Source organism: Puma concolor, chromosome A3 (assembly GCF_028749965.1).
Source record: "Puma concolor isolate L17-30 chromosome A3, mPumCon1.1.hap2, whole genome shotgun sequence".
Lineage (NCBI taxonomy): Eukaryota > Metazoa > Chordata > Mammalia > Carnivora > Felidae > Puma > Puma concolor.
In genome coordinates, this window is record NC_141669.1 from 24,899,813 (window position 1) to 24,921,376 (window position 21,564).

At 42.7% G+C, this 21,564-nt stretch overlaps 1 protein-coding gene across 4 annotated transcripts in view; it reads left to right on the plus strand.

Annotated features, from left to right (window-relative positions):
- Positions 1–6,308: 6,308 nt before the first annotated feature.
- The window catches only part of LCLAT1 (lysocardiolipin acyltransferase 1), a 183,558-nt gene continuing 168,302 nt past the window's right edge, over positions 6,309–21,564 (plus strand). Inside the window, exon 1 of one of the 4 annotated variants that reach the window (XM_086700293.1) lies at positions 6,309–6,584. The gene's annotated coding sequence lies outside the window, so the exon portion shown is untranslated. The other 3 variants (XM_086700292.1, XM_086700296.1, XM_086700295.1) reach the window with 3 other exon arrangements.

Below are 21,564 nucleotides of genomic sequence, written 5' to 3' on the forward strand. Positions count from 1 at the left end.
CCCTTCCTCAAAATGGGTCAAATCTCACCCTGATCTGATAGGGGAGGTTCTTGGGCTATAAAGGAGAGAAAAGATTATATGCCACAGTGGCTGTAGGGTCTAGTTCACCACGTGTGGATCATGAGTGCATTGGACTAAGGAGGTAGAAAAAAATGCTGGTTTAGGGAAATTTGCTAATAAAATACACATTCCCATGACAGTATTTAACACTGTGGTAAAAACTCTTGGAACCAGTTCTAATATAGTGCTGGGGTGATTCTTAGAAACTGGGGAAAGTAATGACCACATTAAATAAAGTAGACATGCCAGAACTATCATGACAGAATGTGGACATAGGAATCAAAAAGCTTTAGAAGTAAGTGTGCTAAAATACCTTGACCAAATAAGACCAGAAACCCTTTCAGCTGACTCTGTTCTTCAGGAGGGCCTGGATGACTATTAAGGACAAATGCTTATGGTTGAAGTCAAATAGCAAATGCTCCATCGGGACACCAGCATCACTGAGAAGCTCAGTGGTGTTTGAATTCTGTAGACCAGGGCTGATGATGGAAAGTGCTGTTATAGAATAGGATCCCCTAGTACAATGGAGATAACAAGATCCTAGAATAGCAGAGACCACTGTGGCAGCCAGGGAGACTGACCTGAACTGTGGAGCTCAGTAAGAGACCACAGTATTTCTAGGGATAAGAAGTAGATGAGCAGCAAGGAAGGGTATTGCTTAATATGTAATCAGCAGAGATTAATAAAGGATGAGTAGAAGGCTGGGGTCAATCTCTCTTCAATGGCTAGCCATGATCTCTTGTCTGATTTCAAGAGCTGAGCATACTTCCAGACCTACAACACATGGACTGAAGGAGAGATTGGGTGTCCATGAGGAAGGACCTGGAACAGCATGGCAAGTATATTCACATTTCTTCAGTCCTTCTCCAAAGTGATTTAGGGTTATTCCCCAGATAGCCATTCACTGGGGAAAGAGGAATAGCCTGAAATTTTGAGAGATGTTGAACCCAGAGTCTAAGTTGGTGGGGATACCCAGGAGTCCAAAGCACCATCATGGGCCCCCTGTTAAAGTAGGGGCATATTGGAGTCAGATAATAAATGTTCTCTCAGGTCTGTCTCACAGTGGGTCCACCAGGTCCACTTACCAACTTGGTGATTATTTCCCTGATTTCTGAATGTATACTTGGAATGGACATACTCAGGAGTTGACAGAGCCCTCATATTGGGCGTTAACCCATAGAGTAGGAGCTATTGTAGCAAGAAAAGCCAAACAAAGCCCCTGGAACTGCTCCCTCTCTCTCAACGAAGATGATAAACAAAAGATTCAGGGGAAAATAACATTCATGTGGGACAGACAATATTACACTTTTAGAGTCTTGCTCTAGGGCTATGTTCATTTCCTGTTTTCTGTCCCAATATATTCCAAAGAGACCTGGACCATCTGGCCATTCTACACACTACTACATTTGGTCTATCATATTGAAATTTCATGCTAGTCAGATCTGATGAGCAGAAATGCAAGTATTTTGTATGCCTTGATGAGACACATAAATTCCAGAAAGTGGATAAACCCCAGAAAAATTCAGAAGCCTGCTACATTGATGACAAATTTATATAACAGTTATTATTATAAAAATAATTTTTTTAAATGTTTATTTATTTTTGAGGCAGAGAGAGACAGAGTGCAAGTGGGGGAGGGGCAGAGAGAGAGGGAGACACAGAATCTGAAACAGGCTCCAGGCTCTGAGCTGTCAGCACAGAGCCCGATGTGGGGCTTGAACCCATGAACCGTGAGATCATGACCTGAGCCAAAGTCGGATGCTTAACCAACTGAGCCACCCAGGCACCCCAAAAAATTTTTGATATAACTTTAGACCTATGGTAGAGATGCGAAGGGAGAACTAAAATTTCTGTATGCCTTCAACCCAGCTTGTCCTTAAGTTAATATCTTATATCAGTGTAGAACATATATAGAAACAAAGAAAATAACTTTGGCATGATACAATTATCTAAAGCGTAGACCTTATTTGGGTGGTAAAGTGATCCAATGGTCTAGGGCATGTCAGGACCTCCTCCAAAATCAAGGACAACTTACTGCACCTTGAATTTTTTCCCACTGAGAAAGAAGCATGACACTTGGTGGAACTCTTCAGATTGTGGAAGGTATGGCTCAGATCAAGAAAGGACTCAGCAGAATGTCTAGCCCATGCATGGTATAAGCAGCCCTGTCACTTGTGTCATACCACCTGACACATCTCATGAAACCAGAGGTATCTGTTGTGGAGGTAAGACCATGCAGGGCCCCTGGCAAGTCCCCCAACGAGAATCGTGGTGCAGCCCCCTAGGGTTCTGGGGCATGGCCATGCCACCTGCAGGAGAGAGCCATGCACATTTAGAAAGCATCTCCTGGAATGCTGCTGAGCCCTGATGGAATCTGAGCATTTGACCACAGGGCAAGTGATTATGCAACTCAAACTGTCCATCATGAACTGGGCAATAAGAGAGCTATCAGATCTACCAGCTCTTGAGTGTGGGTCTAGCAGCAATCTTTTAAAATGGAAGTGGTACATCCAAAATTGAATTTGAGCAGGCCCAGCAGACACACAGTAGCTGCATGAAGAGATGGCCTGGATCTCCATTTCTCCTACTATGGTTGCACCAATGCCTCTCCCTTAATCCATGGAAGTTCCCTAAACCAGATGGTAGAGAAGGAAAAACCTGAGTGTGATGAAGTTGATAGGCTTGATCTGTGGATGCAAGAGGAAAATGGACTGCTACTTCACTGCAGACCTACTCAGGGTGAGAGTAGTCTTCCCAATGGGCACAGTTGAGGCCAGTGTGTGTAGTCATTTATTTTGTGTGGGAGAGAATTAGCTCAAGAGGAGGATATACATGGACAAAGGCAGTGGCAAATGGCTTAGCTGGCTGGTAAGTGGCCTAGAAGGAGCAAGCTTGAAAGACTGGGGTGAAGACCTAAGGGGGTCAGCATGAATTGTGAGGACCTTTGGATCCTATGCTAATTATCCCCAAAGAAATTCAGTATAGCTGGGCAGAAGGGTTAGGAGTAAGGGCATCAATGTCAGAGAGACACACACTCAAATCCTTTACTCTGCCCCCAACCCACCGTGAGCCCGTGGGCAAGGTGCTTAACCATCCTGAGTTTCATCCTACCCCATTCATCAAAAGGGCTGACATGCTACTTGGCACACTGGCACACTTGGCACACTGAGAGTATTCAATAAATGGCAGGTAGTTGTTGCTATTTCTTTGAATATGCTCAACAATCCTATGACATAGGCACTAATAACCAGGTTTATCAGATAAGAAACAGGCCCAAGGAAATTAAGTGACTTAACCAAATTATCAGTGTACCAAGTGTCAGAAATTGGATTTATAAGATTTGTTTGGCTTCCAACCCCATGGATGGCTTTAACACTGCACTGGAGGAACCACACTTAGAAGTGAGGTACAAGACAAGAGCTTGCTATCAGATGAGTTCTCTCTTTCCTTTACAACAACTCAAAAAGGAAAGATTATTCTCCCTATTTTACAGATAAAGGCACTTGAGTGTCAGAGAGATTGCATGACCTAAGGCCACATAACTAGTAAGTGGAAGAAGCTGGCATTTGAGCTTTCTTTGTATTATTTACATCTTCTTTTACTAGGGCAAGATTGGTGATGGGATTCATTTTAGGAAAATTCTATGGGGAGAATCTAAGAGAACTGTAATTCCATCAGGGCCTGGGGTTCAAGAATGGTTTTAGCCTAGTGGACCTCATTCCTAGTGCAAAGGACCTTCTTTACCAAGAGTCAATAAGTTATTACTGGGGTGATAGCCTGAAGTAGGACAAAAGTGTCTTCTATACAGTTTGAACTCTTTTCTTCCTTGGTATTTACCTGACTGGTAGAGTTTATGATCAGAGATGCCCAACTATATTGTAAGTTCATGAAGTTTAAGCAGTGAGTTTAGCACACAGTACAAGAGTGGTCAGTGTGGAAAGTTCCAGCAGATAAACACCACAGGAAATGTCCAGAAGGTCACTTGTACACTGTTGGAGTTCACTTATTGGAGGGGGCGGGGCCCTAATTTCCTGGATTACAGTAGCACAAATTTTCCGAAATTACAAACAGATGGTTTGGGCTCAAGTCTTGTAGTGTCCATAGTGGGACTGAGCCAGGGTGCTTGAATGCCATACTTCTTGTATTTCTCCTTCAAGTCTTTTTCCTTGTACCTTCTGTAATACTGTGCTATAATAAATATATAGTTGGTCTTTGTGCCCATTCCTAACACAGAGTTTCTAATACCATAGTATTTTGTTGAGTGATTGGGGATAGGATGGTCTTTTGTCATTCATAACAAGTTCCTTTCTACAGGAGTTTATGCTAATGATTGACCCTTGGAGGATGGGGGCTGGTTGCCAGGAGAACCAATCATGGAACTTTCAAGCTAATTGACCTACCTTCAGGGAGGGGGAGAGGGGCTGGAGGTTGAGCTAATCAGCAATGACCAATGACTTAATCAAACACATCTATGTAATGAAATCTCCTCTAAGAAACCCTAACTAATGGGGTTCTGAAAGTTTCTGGGTTGGTACCCACACTGGGAGGCTGGGAGGCTGGCATGCTTAGAGGAGCATGGAAGCTTCGTGTCCCCTCCAACCCACCCATACTTTGTCCTGTGCATCTCTTCCATTTGGCTGTTCCTGAGTTTGTATCCTTGACAATAAACGTAAATGCAAGTACTGTGAGCTGTTCTAGCAAATTAGAACTAGAGCACTGGGGTTGTGGGAATTCCTAGTTTATAGCTGGATGGTCAGAGGTACCAGAGGCCCCAACTTTTGATTGGTGTCTGAAGTGGGGGGGTAGCCTTGTACGACTGACCCCTTAACCTGTGGGGTCTGCGCTAACTCTGAGTAGTTAGTAGTGAATTGAGTTACAGTGGGGGATACCCAGTTGTGTCCAGAGAGAATTGGAGAGTTGCCTGGTGTAGGAAACTCACAAATGTGGTGGGTGTTGGGAGTATTTTGGGTAAAAAAAGAGCGAATACCCTCAAGATTCCAGTTTCAGTCCTTTCCTTTAGGTCCCACCTCCACCCTCAAGAAAGGCCAAAGGCTAGAAGGTGAAATAGAGAAGACACCAGGGTGATTCACTCAAGTCAGTTAATCTTTATTTAACATCTGTTGTATTCAAATACACAGAGTTCTCTTCCTCAGCTCTAGCAGTTACAGAGATTCAAAGATAAACTATTTGCATAGTCCCTGCTTTCAAAACCCAGGAGTGCCTTCAGGGTTTTTCCCCTGGTCTCTGACGTCAAGAAACTTAAAAATTTGTAAGAGTTGCGCGAAAAATGGAGATCTTTTATTCTAGCAATCTTATTTTAAAGCTAAAAATGAGGCCTGAGGTTATAGAGATAATTGGCAGAGTCAGCTTTTGTATTGGTGTTTACCTCTGCTGTTTCTGGTCGTTATTACAATTTTAGCACATCTTAAATACTTCCGTATTTCTGAACAAAATTGGAGAGGTTGTGAAGCCGATTTAGGAAAGGAGCTCAGGAACTTTTGATTCACAAAGAAATTGGGGGATAATTTTGCTGTATTGAAGCTCTGCATCCCAAACCTATATGTCCATTATTATTACGCTATAAATTTTGTGAGGACATGAACCTTGTACTAGACAATTCATCCCCCCCATCCCGTGACGTGTTGAATAAACAAATACATAAACATACGTGAATGACTGCTGAGTGGCTGTGTGTGATGCGTGGCTATATTTGTTATTTTTTAAGATTTTTTACTCTGTGAGTCTTTGTTGAAGGCCAGCAGGAGGAAAGCGTAGTGTGGGAAATGAAGGGGTTTAACCACAGTCCCACCATTATGGATCTTTAGAATCCTGTAGGTCAGGGGGCGGATACACCACAGTGCAAAGCGACGAGCACCTTTTACGAGGGTTAGTAACGGCTGTGGGCGCTCGGAGGAGAAGTTTCTCTAGGAAGGGGGAAAGCTGCGCCTGCTAGGGAGAACTTGGCTCTGCGCATCAGGAACCGGAGTTCTAGAACTGGTTCTACCACTGATTTGCCCCGGGACCTCGAGCTAGTAAAGTAGGCTTGTAAATTCAATTCCCCAGATTTCTGTTTTCCAGTCTGAAACTAGGGGTTGGCTGGACGATGAGGTTCCCTGGGACAATGCCCTCCGTGGTTTCCTATTGCTATTGTTCCTCGCCCTTACACCGCCCCCCTCTTCGGGAGGGCCAGAAGAGGAAGAGAGCGCGGCCCCTTTAAGGGAGCCCTCGACTACGGACGCCCGGGGTGGCCCCCGCAGGGGAGCAGGGGCGGGGCGCTGGGAACCCGGGCTTCCCACGCAGCCGGGGACGCCGTCTTGTCATGGAGCTCGCAGCCAATCAGGATGGAGCCTTCCGGGACGCATTACTAGGGCGACGGGCCGGACGCCTCCCCGCTTCGGGATGAATTAGCGGCGGGTTCTGTTCGGAGGTTGTGACCCCCACGGATTCTCCAGGTCGCCCACGCGTCCCCCAAGGCGACGCTCGACGTCCTCTGCTGGTCACAGGTGGGAAGCTGGAACTATCAGGTGGGGGTTGCGCGCCGGTAAAATGGCGGCGGCGGCCGGGGGATTCCCGAGTTGGCGGAGGGGGAGCAGTCTCACGGGCTCTTCCCCTGGAGCCGAGGTTCTCCCCGGGCTGCGGCCCAGGTAACGGTCACTTGGCCAGGAACTGGGGTCCTGACGCAGGTGGCGGCGTCGCGGGCTCAGGTGAGAGGAGGCGCGGGGAAGCTACTCCAGGAGCCTGAGGACACGTCGGGGGGCTTTGGGACTGCGCGGGCCGGCTAGGCGAGGGCGAGGCGGCTGCGGGGCGAGGAGGGCCAGGTGTCCCGTTGGACCGCCCAGATTAGCGTCCAGACCTTCCTGTTCCAGATGTGAGCGGGTCTGGGAGCTGCCTCGCCCCGGACATACTCCTGTTTCGGCCACTGTGCTAAACGTCCCAAGTGTCCACCACGTGCCAGCCCTGATCTGTGTATATCCTTCAGGCGCCAGATGCCTGCCCATAGGTGCCCGAGTGGCGGTGCCACGAAAGGAAAGGTAGGCCCCAGCCAGGAGCTGCTGTCAAGCCTGATCCTTGAGGTGTTTTTAACTTCTACCTGCTCCTTGAAGAGAAGAAATACTGGTAGGGCACTCGAGATGCCTCAGGGACCTTTTGGTTCCTTTGTACTTACCTGCTTCAGTTGGGTTCCTCGGAATATTGCATCTGCCTTTGAAGCTCATTAACTGTATTCCATATGCACGTGGCTGTGTACGCGGCTGAGTATTGGGATTCAGTTTAAGCCCAGGGAAGTAACAAGTATGGTGAAGGGCTTTCAGAGATGAAATACTGTCTATACACGTCAGTCGCTTACTTGGGCAAAGACATGTCATGGAATATAATGAGTTGAGTTTTCAAAAAGTGTCTTAATGAAAGTCCTTTTTGCAACTGTTGATTTTTGAGAATAAAAGGAAATTGTCCGACTTTTAAAGGTTTTTTTCTTTTTTTAAAAAAGTTTCTCTTGCCACGTTTTACTTTGATGTGATAGATGAGCGTAATTATCAAGTGACTTTTCTTTTTGATAGCAGGCTTGATTTTGCCTTGTTCTGTCATTGAGAAACATGGTAGCACTTTGTGTTTCAGCCCCAGTAGTTCTTGTCTTTTAGTGCCCACTGTGTGTCAGGTACTGTGAAAGTGAGGCTTCTCCTACGTTTTAATTTGAGCTAATGGGTTAGTTCATCTGCTCCCATCTGCCTGTTGCTGACCGCCAAGAGGAAACAGTGGGGAAAACCTAAAAGACTTTTTCTCCCGAAGTGCTACCTGGAGATTTGGTCAGTTTGGCCTGGGGCTGGGGTAGGTGTGGTTTCTAGTTCCTACTCTGCCAATTAAAATACATTAGGGAAATCATATAACCTCTTTGTCAGTGTCTCCTCTCTGGACCGGGCAAAGCATTTCTTGTCCAAACAAGCTCATTGTATTGTGAAGAAAACAAAACAAAACAAGGCAATGTATATATGAAAGGGGTTAAGAAAGTTAAAAGTATTCAATGATAGCAGTTGACATTTATTACTATGCGGTTACTCTGCCAAGAACCTTATTTGTGCTGACTCAGTTACCTAGCAATTTTGTGAAGTACTTTCTCATCTTGTTATACCAATGAGGAAACTGAGGCACCGAATGGAACAACTCTGTTCTTAACTGCCGTATGGTCTTCCGGTATCGTACAGATTTGTTACGCGTTAAGGAGATATATAGGAACACAGTTTTCAATGAAGTAATTTTGTTTGTGATTGTTTTGGTTATATTTTACAAATAATGTGTTTCATTCCGTTAGCATCCAACAGTGATTTATATGGTGATGACTACAGTTACTTTGGTTAAGTGGTATAGTCATCTTCCTTTTGGTGCCCTTTATTTTAAAAATTATTTTAAAACAAAGAGTTGACTAATTTCTAACAGGAAGCAAAAATCAATAATTAGGGAAGATTTGGTTTTTATTAAACTCCAAAAGAATAATTTGCTGGGTGACTTTTGAACGAAAGCTTACGTTAGGTTGGTTCATTGCTTTGACGTATTTGCATTAAGTGTTCTAGTCTCTATAGGAAAAAAAGGATATGGAATAAAAGTAGCTTGGACATTCATTCTTTCTTTGAGCCTTTATGGAATTGCCCTGCCAAGTCTTTGGCATGTAAAGATTAATTCCTGACCTTATCATAATGGAGTACAGGGAGAAATTTCAGGTCCAAAAGTTTGTAGACCAGTGAATAAGATAAATAATTAATGCAGTGGGAGAGGGACTCATATAGTTGTGGTGGGTACAGAGAGCTGTGGAAACACATACAAGTTGCTTTTGTTGGGGGTGGCTGTGGCTAAGATAGGAAGAGAAGTGACTGCAGGATAAAGGAGATAGGTTTTCTAGCCAAAGGAGTTAGCAGTGGAGAGTCAGGACAAGTGAGAGTGCATTGGTGTCCAGGGGTCAGACCAGAGTTTTGCAGAAGTTGCTGAGAGAGAACCCAGCAATGATTGTGAATTCTCATCTGAGAGAGTAAGTTTATCCTGTGCCCAGTGGGGCCTATAAAACAATCTTAGTCAAGTAAGTAATATGATCAAGTTTATGTTCTGGAGAGATGATTTTGGTGACAGGGCGATACTCAGAATGTAAGGAGACCAGTTAAGGACAGTTTCCATACTCCAAGCAAGAGGTGGTGAGGGAGAAGCAGGGCATTTACTGGCAGACCAGAGGTCAGAGTCTGCCACCACATTTTGAAGGCAGAATGGAAGATTGACTGGGTGTGAAGAATAATGGGGTGGGAGAAGGGAACCCTTGATAACCAAGTAAACAGGTGTTGGTTGTTTTGGTAACAATATGGTTGCAGATTGGAGACGTTGTTAATTTAGTGAAGGGTAGAGCAGAAAGTTCTTTGTTACTGGGTTTTAGGAGAATTGTAAACCCTTTGATGTCGTTGGGTCAATAAAGTTTAACAGAACCAGGCATATAACTTCCTCTAGGCTTCTGGTTTCATAGACTACAGAAAACTTACATATCATAAAAGTCTGCAGGGTCTAGTGTGAAGGTGGATCCACTGGAGCAAAGCCACAAAAAAGGAGTGGGAAGAATCCTCGTAAGTGTGTTGCGGGTAAACTGTTAGAATAACATTTTTTCATTTATTTTTACATTAGATTTTTACATTTTTTTATGTTTTATTTGTTTTTGAGAGAGAGAGAGAGAGAGAGAGAGAGATTGCGAGCGGGGGGAGGGGCAGAGAGAGAGAGGGAGACACAGAATCCGAAGCAGGCTCCAGGCCCTGAGCTGTCAGCACAGAGCCTGACGTGGGGCTCGAACTCACGAACCGTGAGATCATGACCCGAGCCGAGGCGGACGCTTAACTGACTGAGCCACCCAGGCGCACCACATTAGGTTTTTAATATATTTGTGCAGAAGGCCATTATAATATGGAAGTAATCACAAATGAATTCTCTAGTCGTAAAAGTGATCTCCATGCAAACATTCATAACCCTAGAGTTGTCTAGCATCGAACAGTGCGTTCCAAATTGATTGCAAGGTGAAGTTGGAAACCCTGCAGAGATGCAGGATTTCATGCATTCAGAGCAAGGTTGAGAACTGTTCAGACCAGAAGCACAAGTCAGAGAACTAGTACTCTAGCAATACTAGAGTAAAATTCTTAGAAAGGACTGTGAAAGCAATGACTGTAACAGTGATTGATAAATTGGACTTCAGACTAAATTAAAATGAGAACTTCTCTCCTTCTACACCACTAAGAGAATGAAGGGCAGGAGTGCCGGGGTGGCTCAGCCTGTTGAGTGTCTGACTTCAGCCCAGGTCATGATCTCATGGTTCGTGAGACGGAGCCCTACATCCGTCTCCCTGCTGTCAGTGCAGAGCCCAATTCAGATCCTCTGTCCTCCTGCCCCTGCCCTTCCCCTGCTCTCTCTCCCTCCCTCTCCCTCAAACATAAATAAACATTAAAAAAAAAAAATTAGGGGCAAAGTACAGACTGGAAGAAGAAATTTGCAATTCATATATCTGACCAAGGACTCCTACCCAAAATATGTGTGTGTGTGTGTGTGTGTGTGTGTATACAATTAATAAGAAAAAGTCAATTAAAAAATATACAGAAATTTTGAACAGGCTCTTTCTACTAGAGGATTTCTGAAGGTCTGTATACATACCTTCAGAGGAGCTCAAGGGGCGCCTGGGTAGCTCAGTCAGGTTGAGCATCTGACTTCGGCTTAGGTCACGATCTCACCGTTGGTGAGTGCAAGCCCTGCATTGGGCTGCTGTCAGCCTGTCCGCACTGAGCCCGTTTTGGATCCTCTGTCCGCCTCTCTCTCTGCCGCTAACCCATTCACACTCTCTTGCTCTCAAAAAATAAATAAAACATTAAAAAAAGAGGTGCTCAACATTATTAGTCAATAGAGAAATGGAAATTAAAGCAGTGAGCTACTGCACACCTTCTAGAATGGCTGGAATCCAAGAGGAACGGATTTATATGTCTACAAAAACAAAACAAGACAAAAGTGAAAGGATGTTTGTAGAACCTTTATTTGTGGCTGCTAAAAATTAGGTAAAACCCAACGTACATTAGCAGTAGAATGGACAAGTCAACTGTGGTATATTTATAAAAGGAAACATTATAAAAGCAGTTAAAGAATGAACTGCTGATACACGCGTCCACATGAATGGATTTCGTAGACATAAGGAGCCAGACAAAGGATTGTATACCATATGATTCATTTAAGTGAAGTCCCAAAACAGGTTCAGCTATTTCCCCGTCCTAGAAGTCGAAGCGGTGGTTCCTCCGGCAACCTTTTGGGGTATTGGAAATGTTGTGTATGTTGAGTTGGGCAGTAGTTACATGGGTGTATGTATATGTAAAAACTCAAGTTGCACACCTAAGATTTGTGCACTTTCTGTTATCCTTTAAAGAGGTGCTAGTGAGAATTGGCCATGTTAGGCTAATTAACTTGATGAGGAAAACCAGCAGGAATGATGACGAGAGATGCTTTGTAAGAATTTAAAAGGAGCATGAGAGGCTTCAGGGGAATAAATGATGAAATCTAGAATTTTTCTTTTGTGATAATTGTCTTGCAAAAGGCAAATGTGAAATCAAGATTGTCATATCATGCCGTTTTACAGTTTAGCCACAAGATTATGTCCCCATCCCTTATTAATTCCTTGCCCTGAGAATTAGTGCATAGTTGTGAGTGTAACCTAAATTTTGGTTAATATAAGATACATTATGCAAATAAGTTGATTTGTATTTCGTTTCATTTTTGGAGGTGAAAATTCTAATCCAGTCTCTCTTTTTCATCATTGTGAAATGTCTCTGTTTAAGAGAAATCACTGTGTGGCTTTTTCCATTCTATGCTAATTGCTCTTGGATAACGAGGACTCCTGTGATCGCTTTGGCTGCAAGGTTTGGATAAAGTAATGGAGCTGCGAAAAGCCTGTGGTGAGTTCCCAGTAGCAGTGAGGGAAAGTTCGAAAAAGGCCTTTGTGAACTTTCAGCCATCACGTCTTTACCTGGTTCTCTCTGTCTGGCAGTGGGGACACGGAGATCCTACTGTGATAACCCCAGAGGCAGATGGAAGGCATGTCTGAGGGGCACCATCAATGAAAGCTGACCAGGGGTGATTAGCCACTTTTATCAGCAGACTTTCACAGTTGAGGTTTCTGAAGACTGAAATCGTTAACTTCCTCACTGGAAGTAGGTTGCTGCTCTGGGGACAATAAAGGGAAGACTTAAGCTACCCCTAGTTTTCCATGTCACATAAGAGCTCACCTCCATTTTATGCTTTAAAATAAGTGTATAGTTAATCCCCTTGGGAGAACTCGTGGAGCTGGTGACCTGGTATGGACAGGTGTCACAAAGCAAATGACAGAAGTTAGGAATAAGAGAACCAGGAGGAGGAGAAGTGAGCACTGCAGCCATTCACAGCCTTCTTTGTGTGGAGAGAGGGGATTGTTTTTAGCTCAGATAGTAACTCTTTCCCCACAGGAATGTTCTGGTATCTTGGGGAAGGCAGCTTTGTCTTGGCTCTCATTATTTCTGCTGTCCTGTTGTTGTAATACAAGTGCTTTCTTAGAATTGTGTTTTTATTGCATAGCCTTTAAATAAAAATCTGCCTCTGTGGGCTTACAGAGGAAAATGATGGTAAGTGGAGTGGCTTGAACACGGTAATGTTTATTTACTTAACTGGAATATTTTTGGACACTTAACCATGAACTTGGTGATGGGGACACAGTTGAATAAGACACAATTCCTGTCCTTGCATTTACTGTCTAGAGGGCGGGGATAAATCAGTGCCTTCTGTACAGAGATCACTGAGATTTTTGTCACTTCTTGTCACCTGTGGATTTTCTGTGATGAAAGGTAAGCATGGCAGCTGTAAAACATGAGGTCCATAGGCAGTCTTGGTGACACTCTCTTTTAGTAGCCATTAATAATAATCGTAAAAGCTAATATTGAGTGCTTACTACATATTGGGTTCAGTCCTAAAATGCTGTTAAGTTTGTAATTCCTCTAATTCTCACAGTGTCCCCTGTAAATACTATTATAGTCTTCGTTTTACCGTTGAGGCCCAGAAAGGTTAAATGACATGGGTTTGAACCTAGGTAGTCTAGTTCCAGAGTCTGCTGTTTTGCCTGTTTTAATCCAGTTTAAATTTAAAATATACTTTATGTAAATATACTTATGTGACTTTAATATACTTATGTGTAAGAGATTACGATTTGAATAAGAGTATGCTTTGTATTACAAGTTATGCTCAAAGTTCCTGTATATCCTTGCGAACACAATTGACTAGCTGCATAGGGTGATTCTCTCTGTAATGTGGGAGTTTTAATATATTTTTTAAATGTTTATTTTTGAGAGAGACACACAGAGCACAAATGGGGGAGGGGCAGAGAGAGAGGGAGACACAGAATTGGAAGCAGGCTCCAGGCTCCCAGCTGTCAGCGGAGAGCCCGATGCAGGGCTCAAACCCACGAACCGTGAGGTCATGACCTGAGCCAAAGTTGGACAGTTAACCAACCTGGTCACCCAGGTGCCCCTATAATGTGGATTTTTATTTTTTTTATTTTTATTTTTTAAAAATTTTTTTTTCAACGTTTATTTATTTTTGGGACAGAGAGAGACAGAGCATGAACGGGGGAGGGGCAGAGAGAGAGGGAGACACAGAATCGGAAACAGGCTTCAGGCTCTGAGCCATCAGCCCAGAGCCTGACGCGGGGCTCGAACTCACGGACCGCGAGATAGTGACCTGGCTGAAGTCGGACGCTTAACCGACTGCGCCACCCAGGCGCCCCTATAATGTGGATTTTTAAATGAGACATCCTTTTGCCCTTTTCCCCTTTCATGTGTTGTGATTATTTTGGCACTCTTTATATATATATATCATATATATAAAAATTTATAAACTTATACATTAACATATATATAATATATAAAAAATATATTTTAAAGTTTTTTTTATTTTAGGGGGAGAGAGAGAGAGCACGTGAGCGAGCGAGAGGAAGCATGCAGGAGGGGCAGAGAGAGGGGGAGAGAGGGACTCCCAAGCAGGCCCCACACTGCCAGAGCCCAATGTGGGGCTCAAATCCATGAACGTGAGACCATGACCTGAACTGAAATAAAGAGTCAGATGATTAACTGACTGAGCCACCCGGGTGCCCTGGCACTCTTAATACTCTTGCATGTGCCTTTATATCATTGTGAAATTCAGTAAACATACACTACTGGGTTTTTATTTCTGTGTGTACATAATGGTATTTTATGATGTAGTATTCAAACTGGAGAATTTGTGAATTACTGGACTGACATACTTGTTAATGTGAATAACTACAAATAGAAACTTAAGTTGTACTTTCTGCATGGCTGTTAATTAAGACCAATTGATTAAATTCAAAGAAGAACTATATTTGCTTTGTCCTTCTCTAACGGAAGAGAAGTGTAGAAGCAGGATTGAAGTAATGTAGAGTAGTCTAGGGGGTGCTAGAGTAACCTTATTTTGCTGAGTTTATTTAGGGTTGGAGTGAAACCAGCCCAATTTACCTTCTCTTGCCTTCTGAGAAGAAATACCTTAGAAGTCAGAGTTAATCAAGACTGAATCATTGCTAGAGCCACTGTTATAAATAGTTCTTGTGTATTGAGTGGGCTAATCTTCAGGGAACTCAGGCTACATGGGACATAATTATTCCCAAAGCTATTTTTATTTCTCTTTTTATCTCAGATTTATTTAACTCTCAAAAACTAGGGGCATGAATATTCTTATTTTGAATTAAGCCCTCTAACATTGTGTACGTTTTTCTCATTTTTAGTTGTGCTTCTGACTTCGTCAGGGCATTTTCCATACATATTTGTTCGTTGTTTATAATGTTTCTAGGAGATGGGTATTTATATTAGTTTCTTGTGGTTGCTGTAATAAATACCACAAACTTGGTGGCTTAGTACATCAAAAAAATTTTTTTTCACAGTTCTGGAGGCCAGAAGTCCAAGATCAGACTCACTGGCTGATGTCAAAGTGTGGGAGGACTGTGCCACCTCCAGAGGCTCTAGGGGAAAATATGTTCCCTGCCTCTTCTAGTTTCTGGTGACTGCCTTCATTTCTTGGTTTGTGGCCACATCACTCTATTCCCTGCATCTGTGGTCACATTGCCTTTTCTTCTTCTGTATGTGGTCAGATCTTCCTCTGCCTTTCTTTTAAGTTTTTATTTTGGGGTAATTATAGAGTTACTTTCAGTTGCAAGAAGTAATACAAAAGGAACCCATGTACCTTTTCCCCAAGGTAACATCTTGCAAAATTGTAGCACAATATTGCAACCAGAATATTGACATTGATACAGCCAAGACACAGAATAGTTTCACCATATGGATTCCTTATGTGGTACTTGGATAGCCACACACCCTCTTCTCTGGCAACCACTAATATATTCTTCCTTTCTGTAATTTCTGCTATTGCAAGAATGTTATATAAGTGGAATTATACAGTGTGTAACATTTGGGGATTGTCTTTTTCTACGTAACATAATTCCGTGGAGGTTCATCTATGTTGTTGCCTGTATCAATGGTTTGTTCTTTTTTCTTGCTTGGTATTCCTTAAGATCATTAGCATTTGGTGTGGATGTATCCATTGAAGGGTATTTTGGGTTAGTTCTAGTTTTTGGCTGTTATAAATAAAGCTGTTATGAACGTTCACATACAGGTTTTTGTGTGGACTTAAGTTTTCATTTCACTGGGATAAATGCCCAGGAATGCAGTCGCAGGGTCATATTGTGGTTTTATAGACAAATGGGTTTGTCTCTGAACTCTCCATCCCATTGTCTATGTCTGTCCTTATGCTAGTGCCACACTGTCTTAATTACGGTTGCTTTGTGGTAAGTTTTGAAATCAGGAAGTATGAGTTCTCACTTTGTTCTTCTTTTTCAAGTTTGTGTTGTCTATTCTGGTTCCCCAACAAATCCATATGATTTAGAATCAGCTTGTCAGTTTCTGCAAAGAACTCAGCTGTGGATTTGGTAGTGATTTTTAATATATTCACTGAGTTGTACGACCATTACCACAATTAATTTTAATACATTTTCATCACCTCAAAAAGAAGCCCTCTGTTCATGAGCAGTGACACTTCCCTAACCCCCAACCTTTCCCCTTAGAAGCACGTTCTAATCTGCTTTCTGTCTTGGTGTATTTGTCTATTCTGGACATTTCACGTAAGTGGAGTCATAGAATATGTGGTCTTTTGTGATTGGCTTCTTTCACCCAACATGTTTTCACGGTTTGTCCATGCTGTAGCATGTGTTGGTGCATCATTCCTTATGGCTGAATAATGAGCTGTTCCAAGGCATGGATAGGACACATTTTATTTATCCGTTGATCAGTTGATGAACACTTCTTGGCTATTATGAATAATGATGCCTTGAACACTCAAGTACAAGTTTTTGGGTACATGTATGTTTCAGTTGTTCTTTGGTGTTCACCTAGAACTTGAATTTCTGGGCCGTCTGGTAAACATATATTTAAATTTTGGAGGAACTGCCAGACTGTTCTCCAGGCTGTGCCATTTTACAATCCCTCGGCAGTGTGTGAGTGTTCCCATTTCTCTACATCCACACCCACACTTATTATTACCTGTTTTTTTGATTATAGGGACATTATAGAGAAGTTACATTATAACATCCCAGGAGATGTGAGGTGTTTTGATTTGCATTTCCCTGATGGCAAATGATGTCCAACATCTTTGCATGTGCTTATTAGTCGTTTGTATGTTTTCTTTGGAAAAATGTCTATTCCTATCCTTTGCCCGTTAAAAAAATTTTTTTTAATGTTTATTTTTGAGAGAGAAAGCGTGTGTGGGGGATGGGCAGAGAGGGGGAACAGAGGATGCGAAGCAGACTATGTGCTGTCAGCAGCGAGACCCATGTGGGGCTTTAACTTACACACAGTGAGATCATGACCTGAGCTGAATGAAGTCAGAGGCTCAACCGACAGAGCCACCCAGGTGCCCCTTGCCCATTTAAGAAATTGGGTTATTTGCTTTCTTATTACTGAGTGATACTAGTTCTTTATATATTCTAGATACAAAACCCCTTATCATATATAAGTTACAAAAATTTTCTCATGTAGGTTGCCTTTTCACTTGAAATGTAGTTGCTTTTTAAAATGTTTATCTTGGGGACGCCTGGGTGGCTCAGTCGGTTAAGTGTCCTACTCTTGACTTCGGCTCAGGTCATGATTTCACAGTTCATGTGTTTGAGCCCCACATTGGGCTCTGCGTTGACAGTGTGCAACCTGCTTGGGGTTCTCTCCCTCCTTCTCCCTCTGTCCCTCACCAACTTGCACCTGCATTCTCTCTCTCACACACACACACACACTCTCTCTCTCTCTAAAAATAAAGGAATAAACATTAAAAAATAGGCAAAAATGTTTGTCTTGTATCTACGACTTTGTTGAACTCACTTATTCTGGGAGGTTTTTGGAGTAGATTTCTTGGGATTTTCTGTGTAAACTATCATGTCCTCTGCAAATAAAGACAGTTTTACTTCTTTTCTCTGTAGCTTTTATTTCCTTTTCCTGTCTCCTTGCATTGACTAGTATTTCCAGTACAGTGTGAACTAGAGTGGTGAGAGGGGACATCCTTGCCTCATTCCCAGTATTGGGGATTGTGCATTTTGTCTTCTATCATTAAGTATAATAATGTTTACTGAGGGTTTTTGTAGATGCTCATTACCCGGTTGAGGACATTCTCCTTTATTCCAGTTTTTTTCTGAGAGTTTATCTCATGAACAGGCATTGAATTTTATCAGATAATTTTTCTGTATAGATTAGTGTGGTCATGTGGATTTTTTTTTCAGTTTGTTAATATTGTGGATTACACTGATTGATTCTTGAATATTGAACTAACCACGCATCTCTGATTAAATTCAACTTTTTATGTACTGCTGAATTTTATTTGCTAATGCATTGTTACATATTTTTGTGCCTCTATTCATATATCGGTCTGTAGTTTTATTTTTCTTGTACTATTTTTTCTCTGGTTTTTGCATCGGAGTAATATACTAGCTTCATAAATGGAATTGGAAAGTGCTCCCTATTCTTGTATTTTCTGGAAGTGATTGTGTTAACTCCTTTTTAAAAATTTGGTGTAATTCTCTGATGAAACAATCTGGGCCAGGAGATTTCTTTTTCCAGTGGTTTTTAATTATGAGTTCAATTTTCCTAATGGTTACAGGGCTTTTCAAATTACCTGTTTCATTTTGGGTGAGTTGTAGTCTGTCCTGCACACAGAGTGGGGCTCCTCATTGCTGCCTGGCAGGGGTGGGTATTTCAGTTCCCCTCTAGGCCTCCGCTGAATACTACTCTGCAAACTTGACTGTTTCCTGCCATGGGCCTCCGCTGACCTTGCTGGGAGGGGTGGCTTTCCTACCCCACACTATGGAGGTGGTGAAAGTCTTGCCTCTCTACTAGGCCTTGCCGCATACTGCCCACATGGGGATGGGAAGGAGTGCCTTGTAACTGTCACGGGAGTAAAGTCCAGGCTCTACAGATAGTTTCCATAGACACTGTGTGGCTGGGGAAGGGAGTCTTAAACCTACCTGGCAGGGAAGTCTGGCCTTTGATATCACCCCTGCAGGGGTAAAGGATTGGCTAAGGGAAGGAGTCATGTTGAGGTGTAATGTTACAGCCTGGTGAGAGTGAAAGGTTAGCTCCCTACTTGCCCAATGCTGTAGTGGATGGCGTGGGCCACAGTTTTGTCTGTGGTTTTTGGCTGGAGTGCAGTGGTTGTTATCTAAAAGTTTGTTGTGCTGTTCTTTTCTTGGTCCTTTGAAAGAGGAGAGACTTTTTTTGCCTACCCCCCTTTGGCGTTTCTGGATAACTGGCTTCTTCAACTCCATGTCCGTATGGTATATGAGCCAAAAGGAAAGCCCAGGAGATTCACCACTGTGTTGTTCCATGGGTCCCAGGTTCCCAGCTGGTGTGCCTATCTCTCTCCACCTTCAGAGTCTTCTTTTGTTTGTGCAGGGTTTTTCAATTGCAATTAGCTGGAACAGTAGGGGCAGCAGATCTAATCGACTTTACCATAGGTGGAAGTTGGACTGGGATTGTTTTTTTTTTTTATGGAAGAAAACATAGGATAGAAATTAAGATACATAAATAGACCAGTAAGACACTGAAGAAGTTAATTTTGGGTCATTTACTTGGAAGTGATAGTTTAACTCTGTCTTTATTTCTCCAGAGAGTAATTCCTTGTGTCTTTGTTCAGTAAAACCATGCCTTCATTCGTTCTAGATCTCTTAAGAAATTTGACAATCTAGTGGATTATTTCTGTATTTGTATGTGTGTGTGTGCATGTGCATATGTGCATGTGCATGTGTATGTATATATACATTTATAAATTCATAGTGAATCTAAATTTCTGGCTTAGTATGTGACAGAGAAAATGTTATCTTAGTGGAAGATTAGTTTTCTGGAGAGGACTCCGTTTTTCTAGAGGTTGTTGGAAACCTTGAAGCTGTGGATTCTTTTCTAAAAGGAGAAATAGGCATTGTGCATAGTGATTAAGAGCTATGTAAGGAAATTCTGTGAAAGTCTTTCAGTAACCCAGAGGATTACTGGGGTCTTCGTTGGAAACCGTGTGATGTCTGGAGCACTTTTCCGGTAGGTTTAGCCTGTGGGGTCTGCAGCTTTTGTTTTTTCATTTATTTTACAACTTCGTAAGTTGTCAGTAACTGACAGCAATGCAAATTCTTTTTTTTTTTTTTAAAGTTTGTTTATGTATTTTGAGAAGGAGAGCGAGGGTGAGTGATCAAGGGAGAGGCAGAGAGAGAGGGAAAGAGAGAGAATCCCAAGCAGTGTCCAAACTGCCAGCACGAAGCCCAACTCGGGGCTCGAACCCATGAACTGTGAGATCACGACCTGAGCCGAAACCAGGAGTCAGTCACTCAACTGACTGAGCCATCGAGGTGCTGCAAATTATTCTTGTTCTGAAGACATGCATATGAATTTTTTGTTTGGAGATACAATTTATCTCTTTTCCTCTCTTCTGTAAGAGGCCAAGTTTTGGATCTATTAAGCAAATTCGTTTCACCATTTTTTTTTTAAATGTTTATTTCTTTTTGAGAGAGACAGAGAGACAGAGCGCAAGTAGGAAAGGGGCAGAGAGAGAGGGAGACACAGAATCCAAAGCAGGCCCCAGATTCTCAGCTGTCAGCACAGAGCCCGCTGTGGATCTCGAACCCACACACTTCGAGATCATGACCTGAACTGCAGTCGCCACCCAGGTGTCCCTCGTTTCACCATTTCTGATTGCCTATATGTTTGTGCTTTTTGGATTCACTTTTGAGCCAGATGGAACATCTTATTTGGGCCATAATTAGTAAAGTAAAATCATAGACAGGTATTCATTTTATATTTGCATGGAAGACACCAAGTTATCTTTTTATTTGTTTAAATAATCCATTAACAGCTTGAACTGTGAATTTAGCCTGATGGGCTTGAATCCCTTGGTAGAATTTCCTGTCCTTGTGATTCGGAGCAGGGGATTTTGTTTTTTAACCTGTTTAACCACTGGGAGTAGCCTCGGTGCTTTTTCTGCTGTGGTGGTTGTGAGGCTTAAGAGAGATGTCACACCCTTCTCACAGTACCTCCTACATCTGAAGAACTGTTTTGTTATTAGAAGACTGTGGACAATTGGGGCGCCTGGGAGGCTCAGTCTGTTGAGTGTTCGATTCAGCTCAGGTCATGATCTCACGGCTTGTGAGCCCCAAGTCGGGCTCTGTGCTGACAGCTCGGAGCCTGGAGCCTGCTTTGGATTCTGTGTCTCCCTCTCTCTGCCCCTCCGCCGCTCATGTTCATTTTCCCTCTCTCTCTCCCTCCCTCCCTCTTCCCCCCCTCAAAAATAAACATTAAAAAAAATTCAGAAGACTGTGAACAACTGATTTTATTTTCCTGAGACGTAAGTTCTTAATTTGTAACAAAAAATGAAGGGATTTTTTCTTGATTGTTAGGTCCTAGATTTCACTGGTGATAATTGGAAAGAATGAAGCAAAGCAACTGATAACAGTTGCTTTTGGAAGTGAGGACATTTTAAACATGCACGTGACCTTGCTGCTCTGAGAAAGGGAAGTGGACAGTCTGATCTGATGAGCAGTTCCTTACAACAGTGGCCTGGTAATTTAATTCAGTAAACATTGGTCATGGAGATCCTGTTTTGCTTTCCTTTGTACTAGGAAGAAGCATTAGGGCTGGAAATGTGGCTTAACAAGGTAACAAAAATATTATCTTTTTGCCTTAAAAAAATTTGGAGGGTAGCTCTTGATAGAAGGAAGGCTAAATTTAGAGCTCAGCACCTTGATGGACTGGGAATGCTCACAAGTAAGTAGAACCGGAAAGGGCTGAATTTTGCTTAATCTAGGGGTAACCATTTGGGGTTTCCAAGGTGATTTTTTGGGGGAGTAGGACTTGAGGTGAGAGAAGAGGGAGGAACTGGAGAGATGGCTCAAGGATATCTGTTACT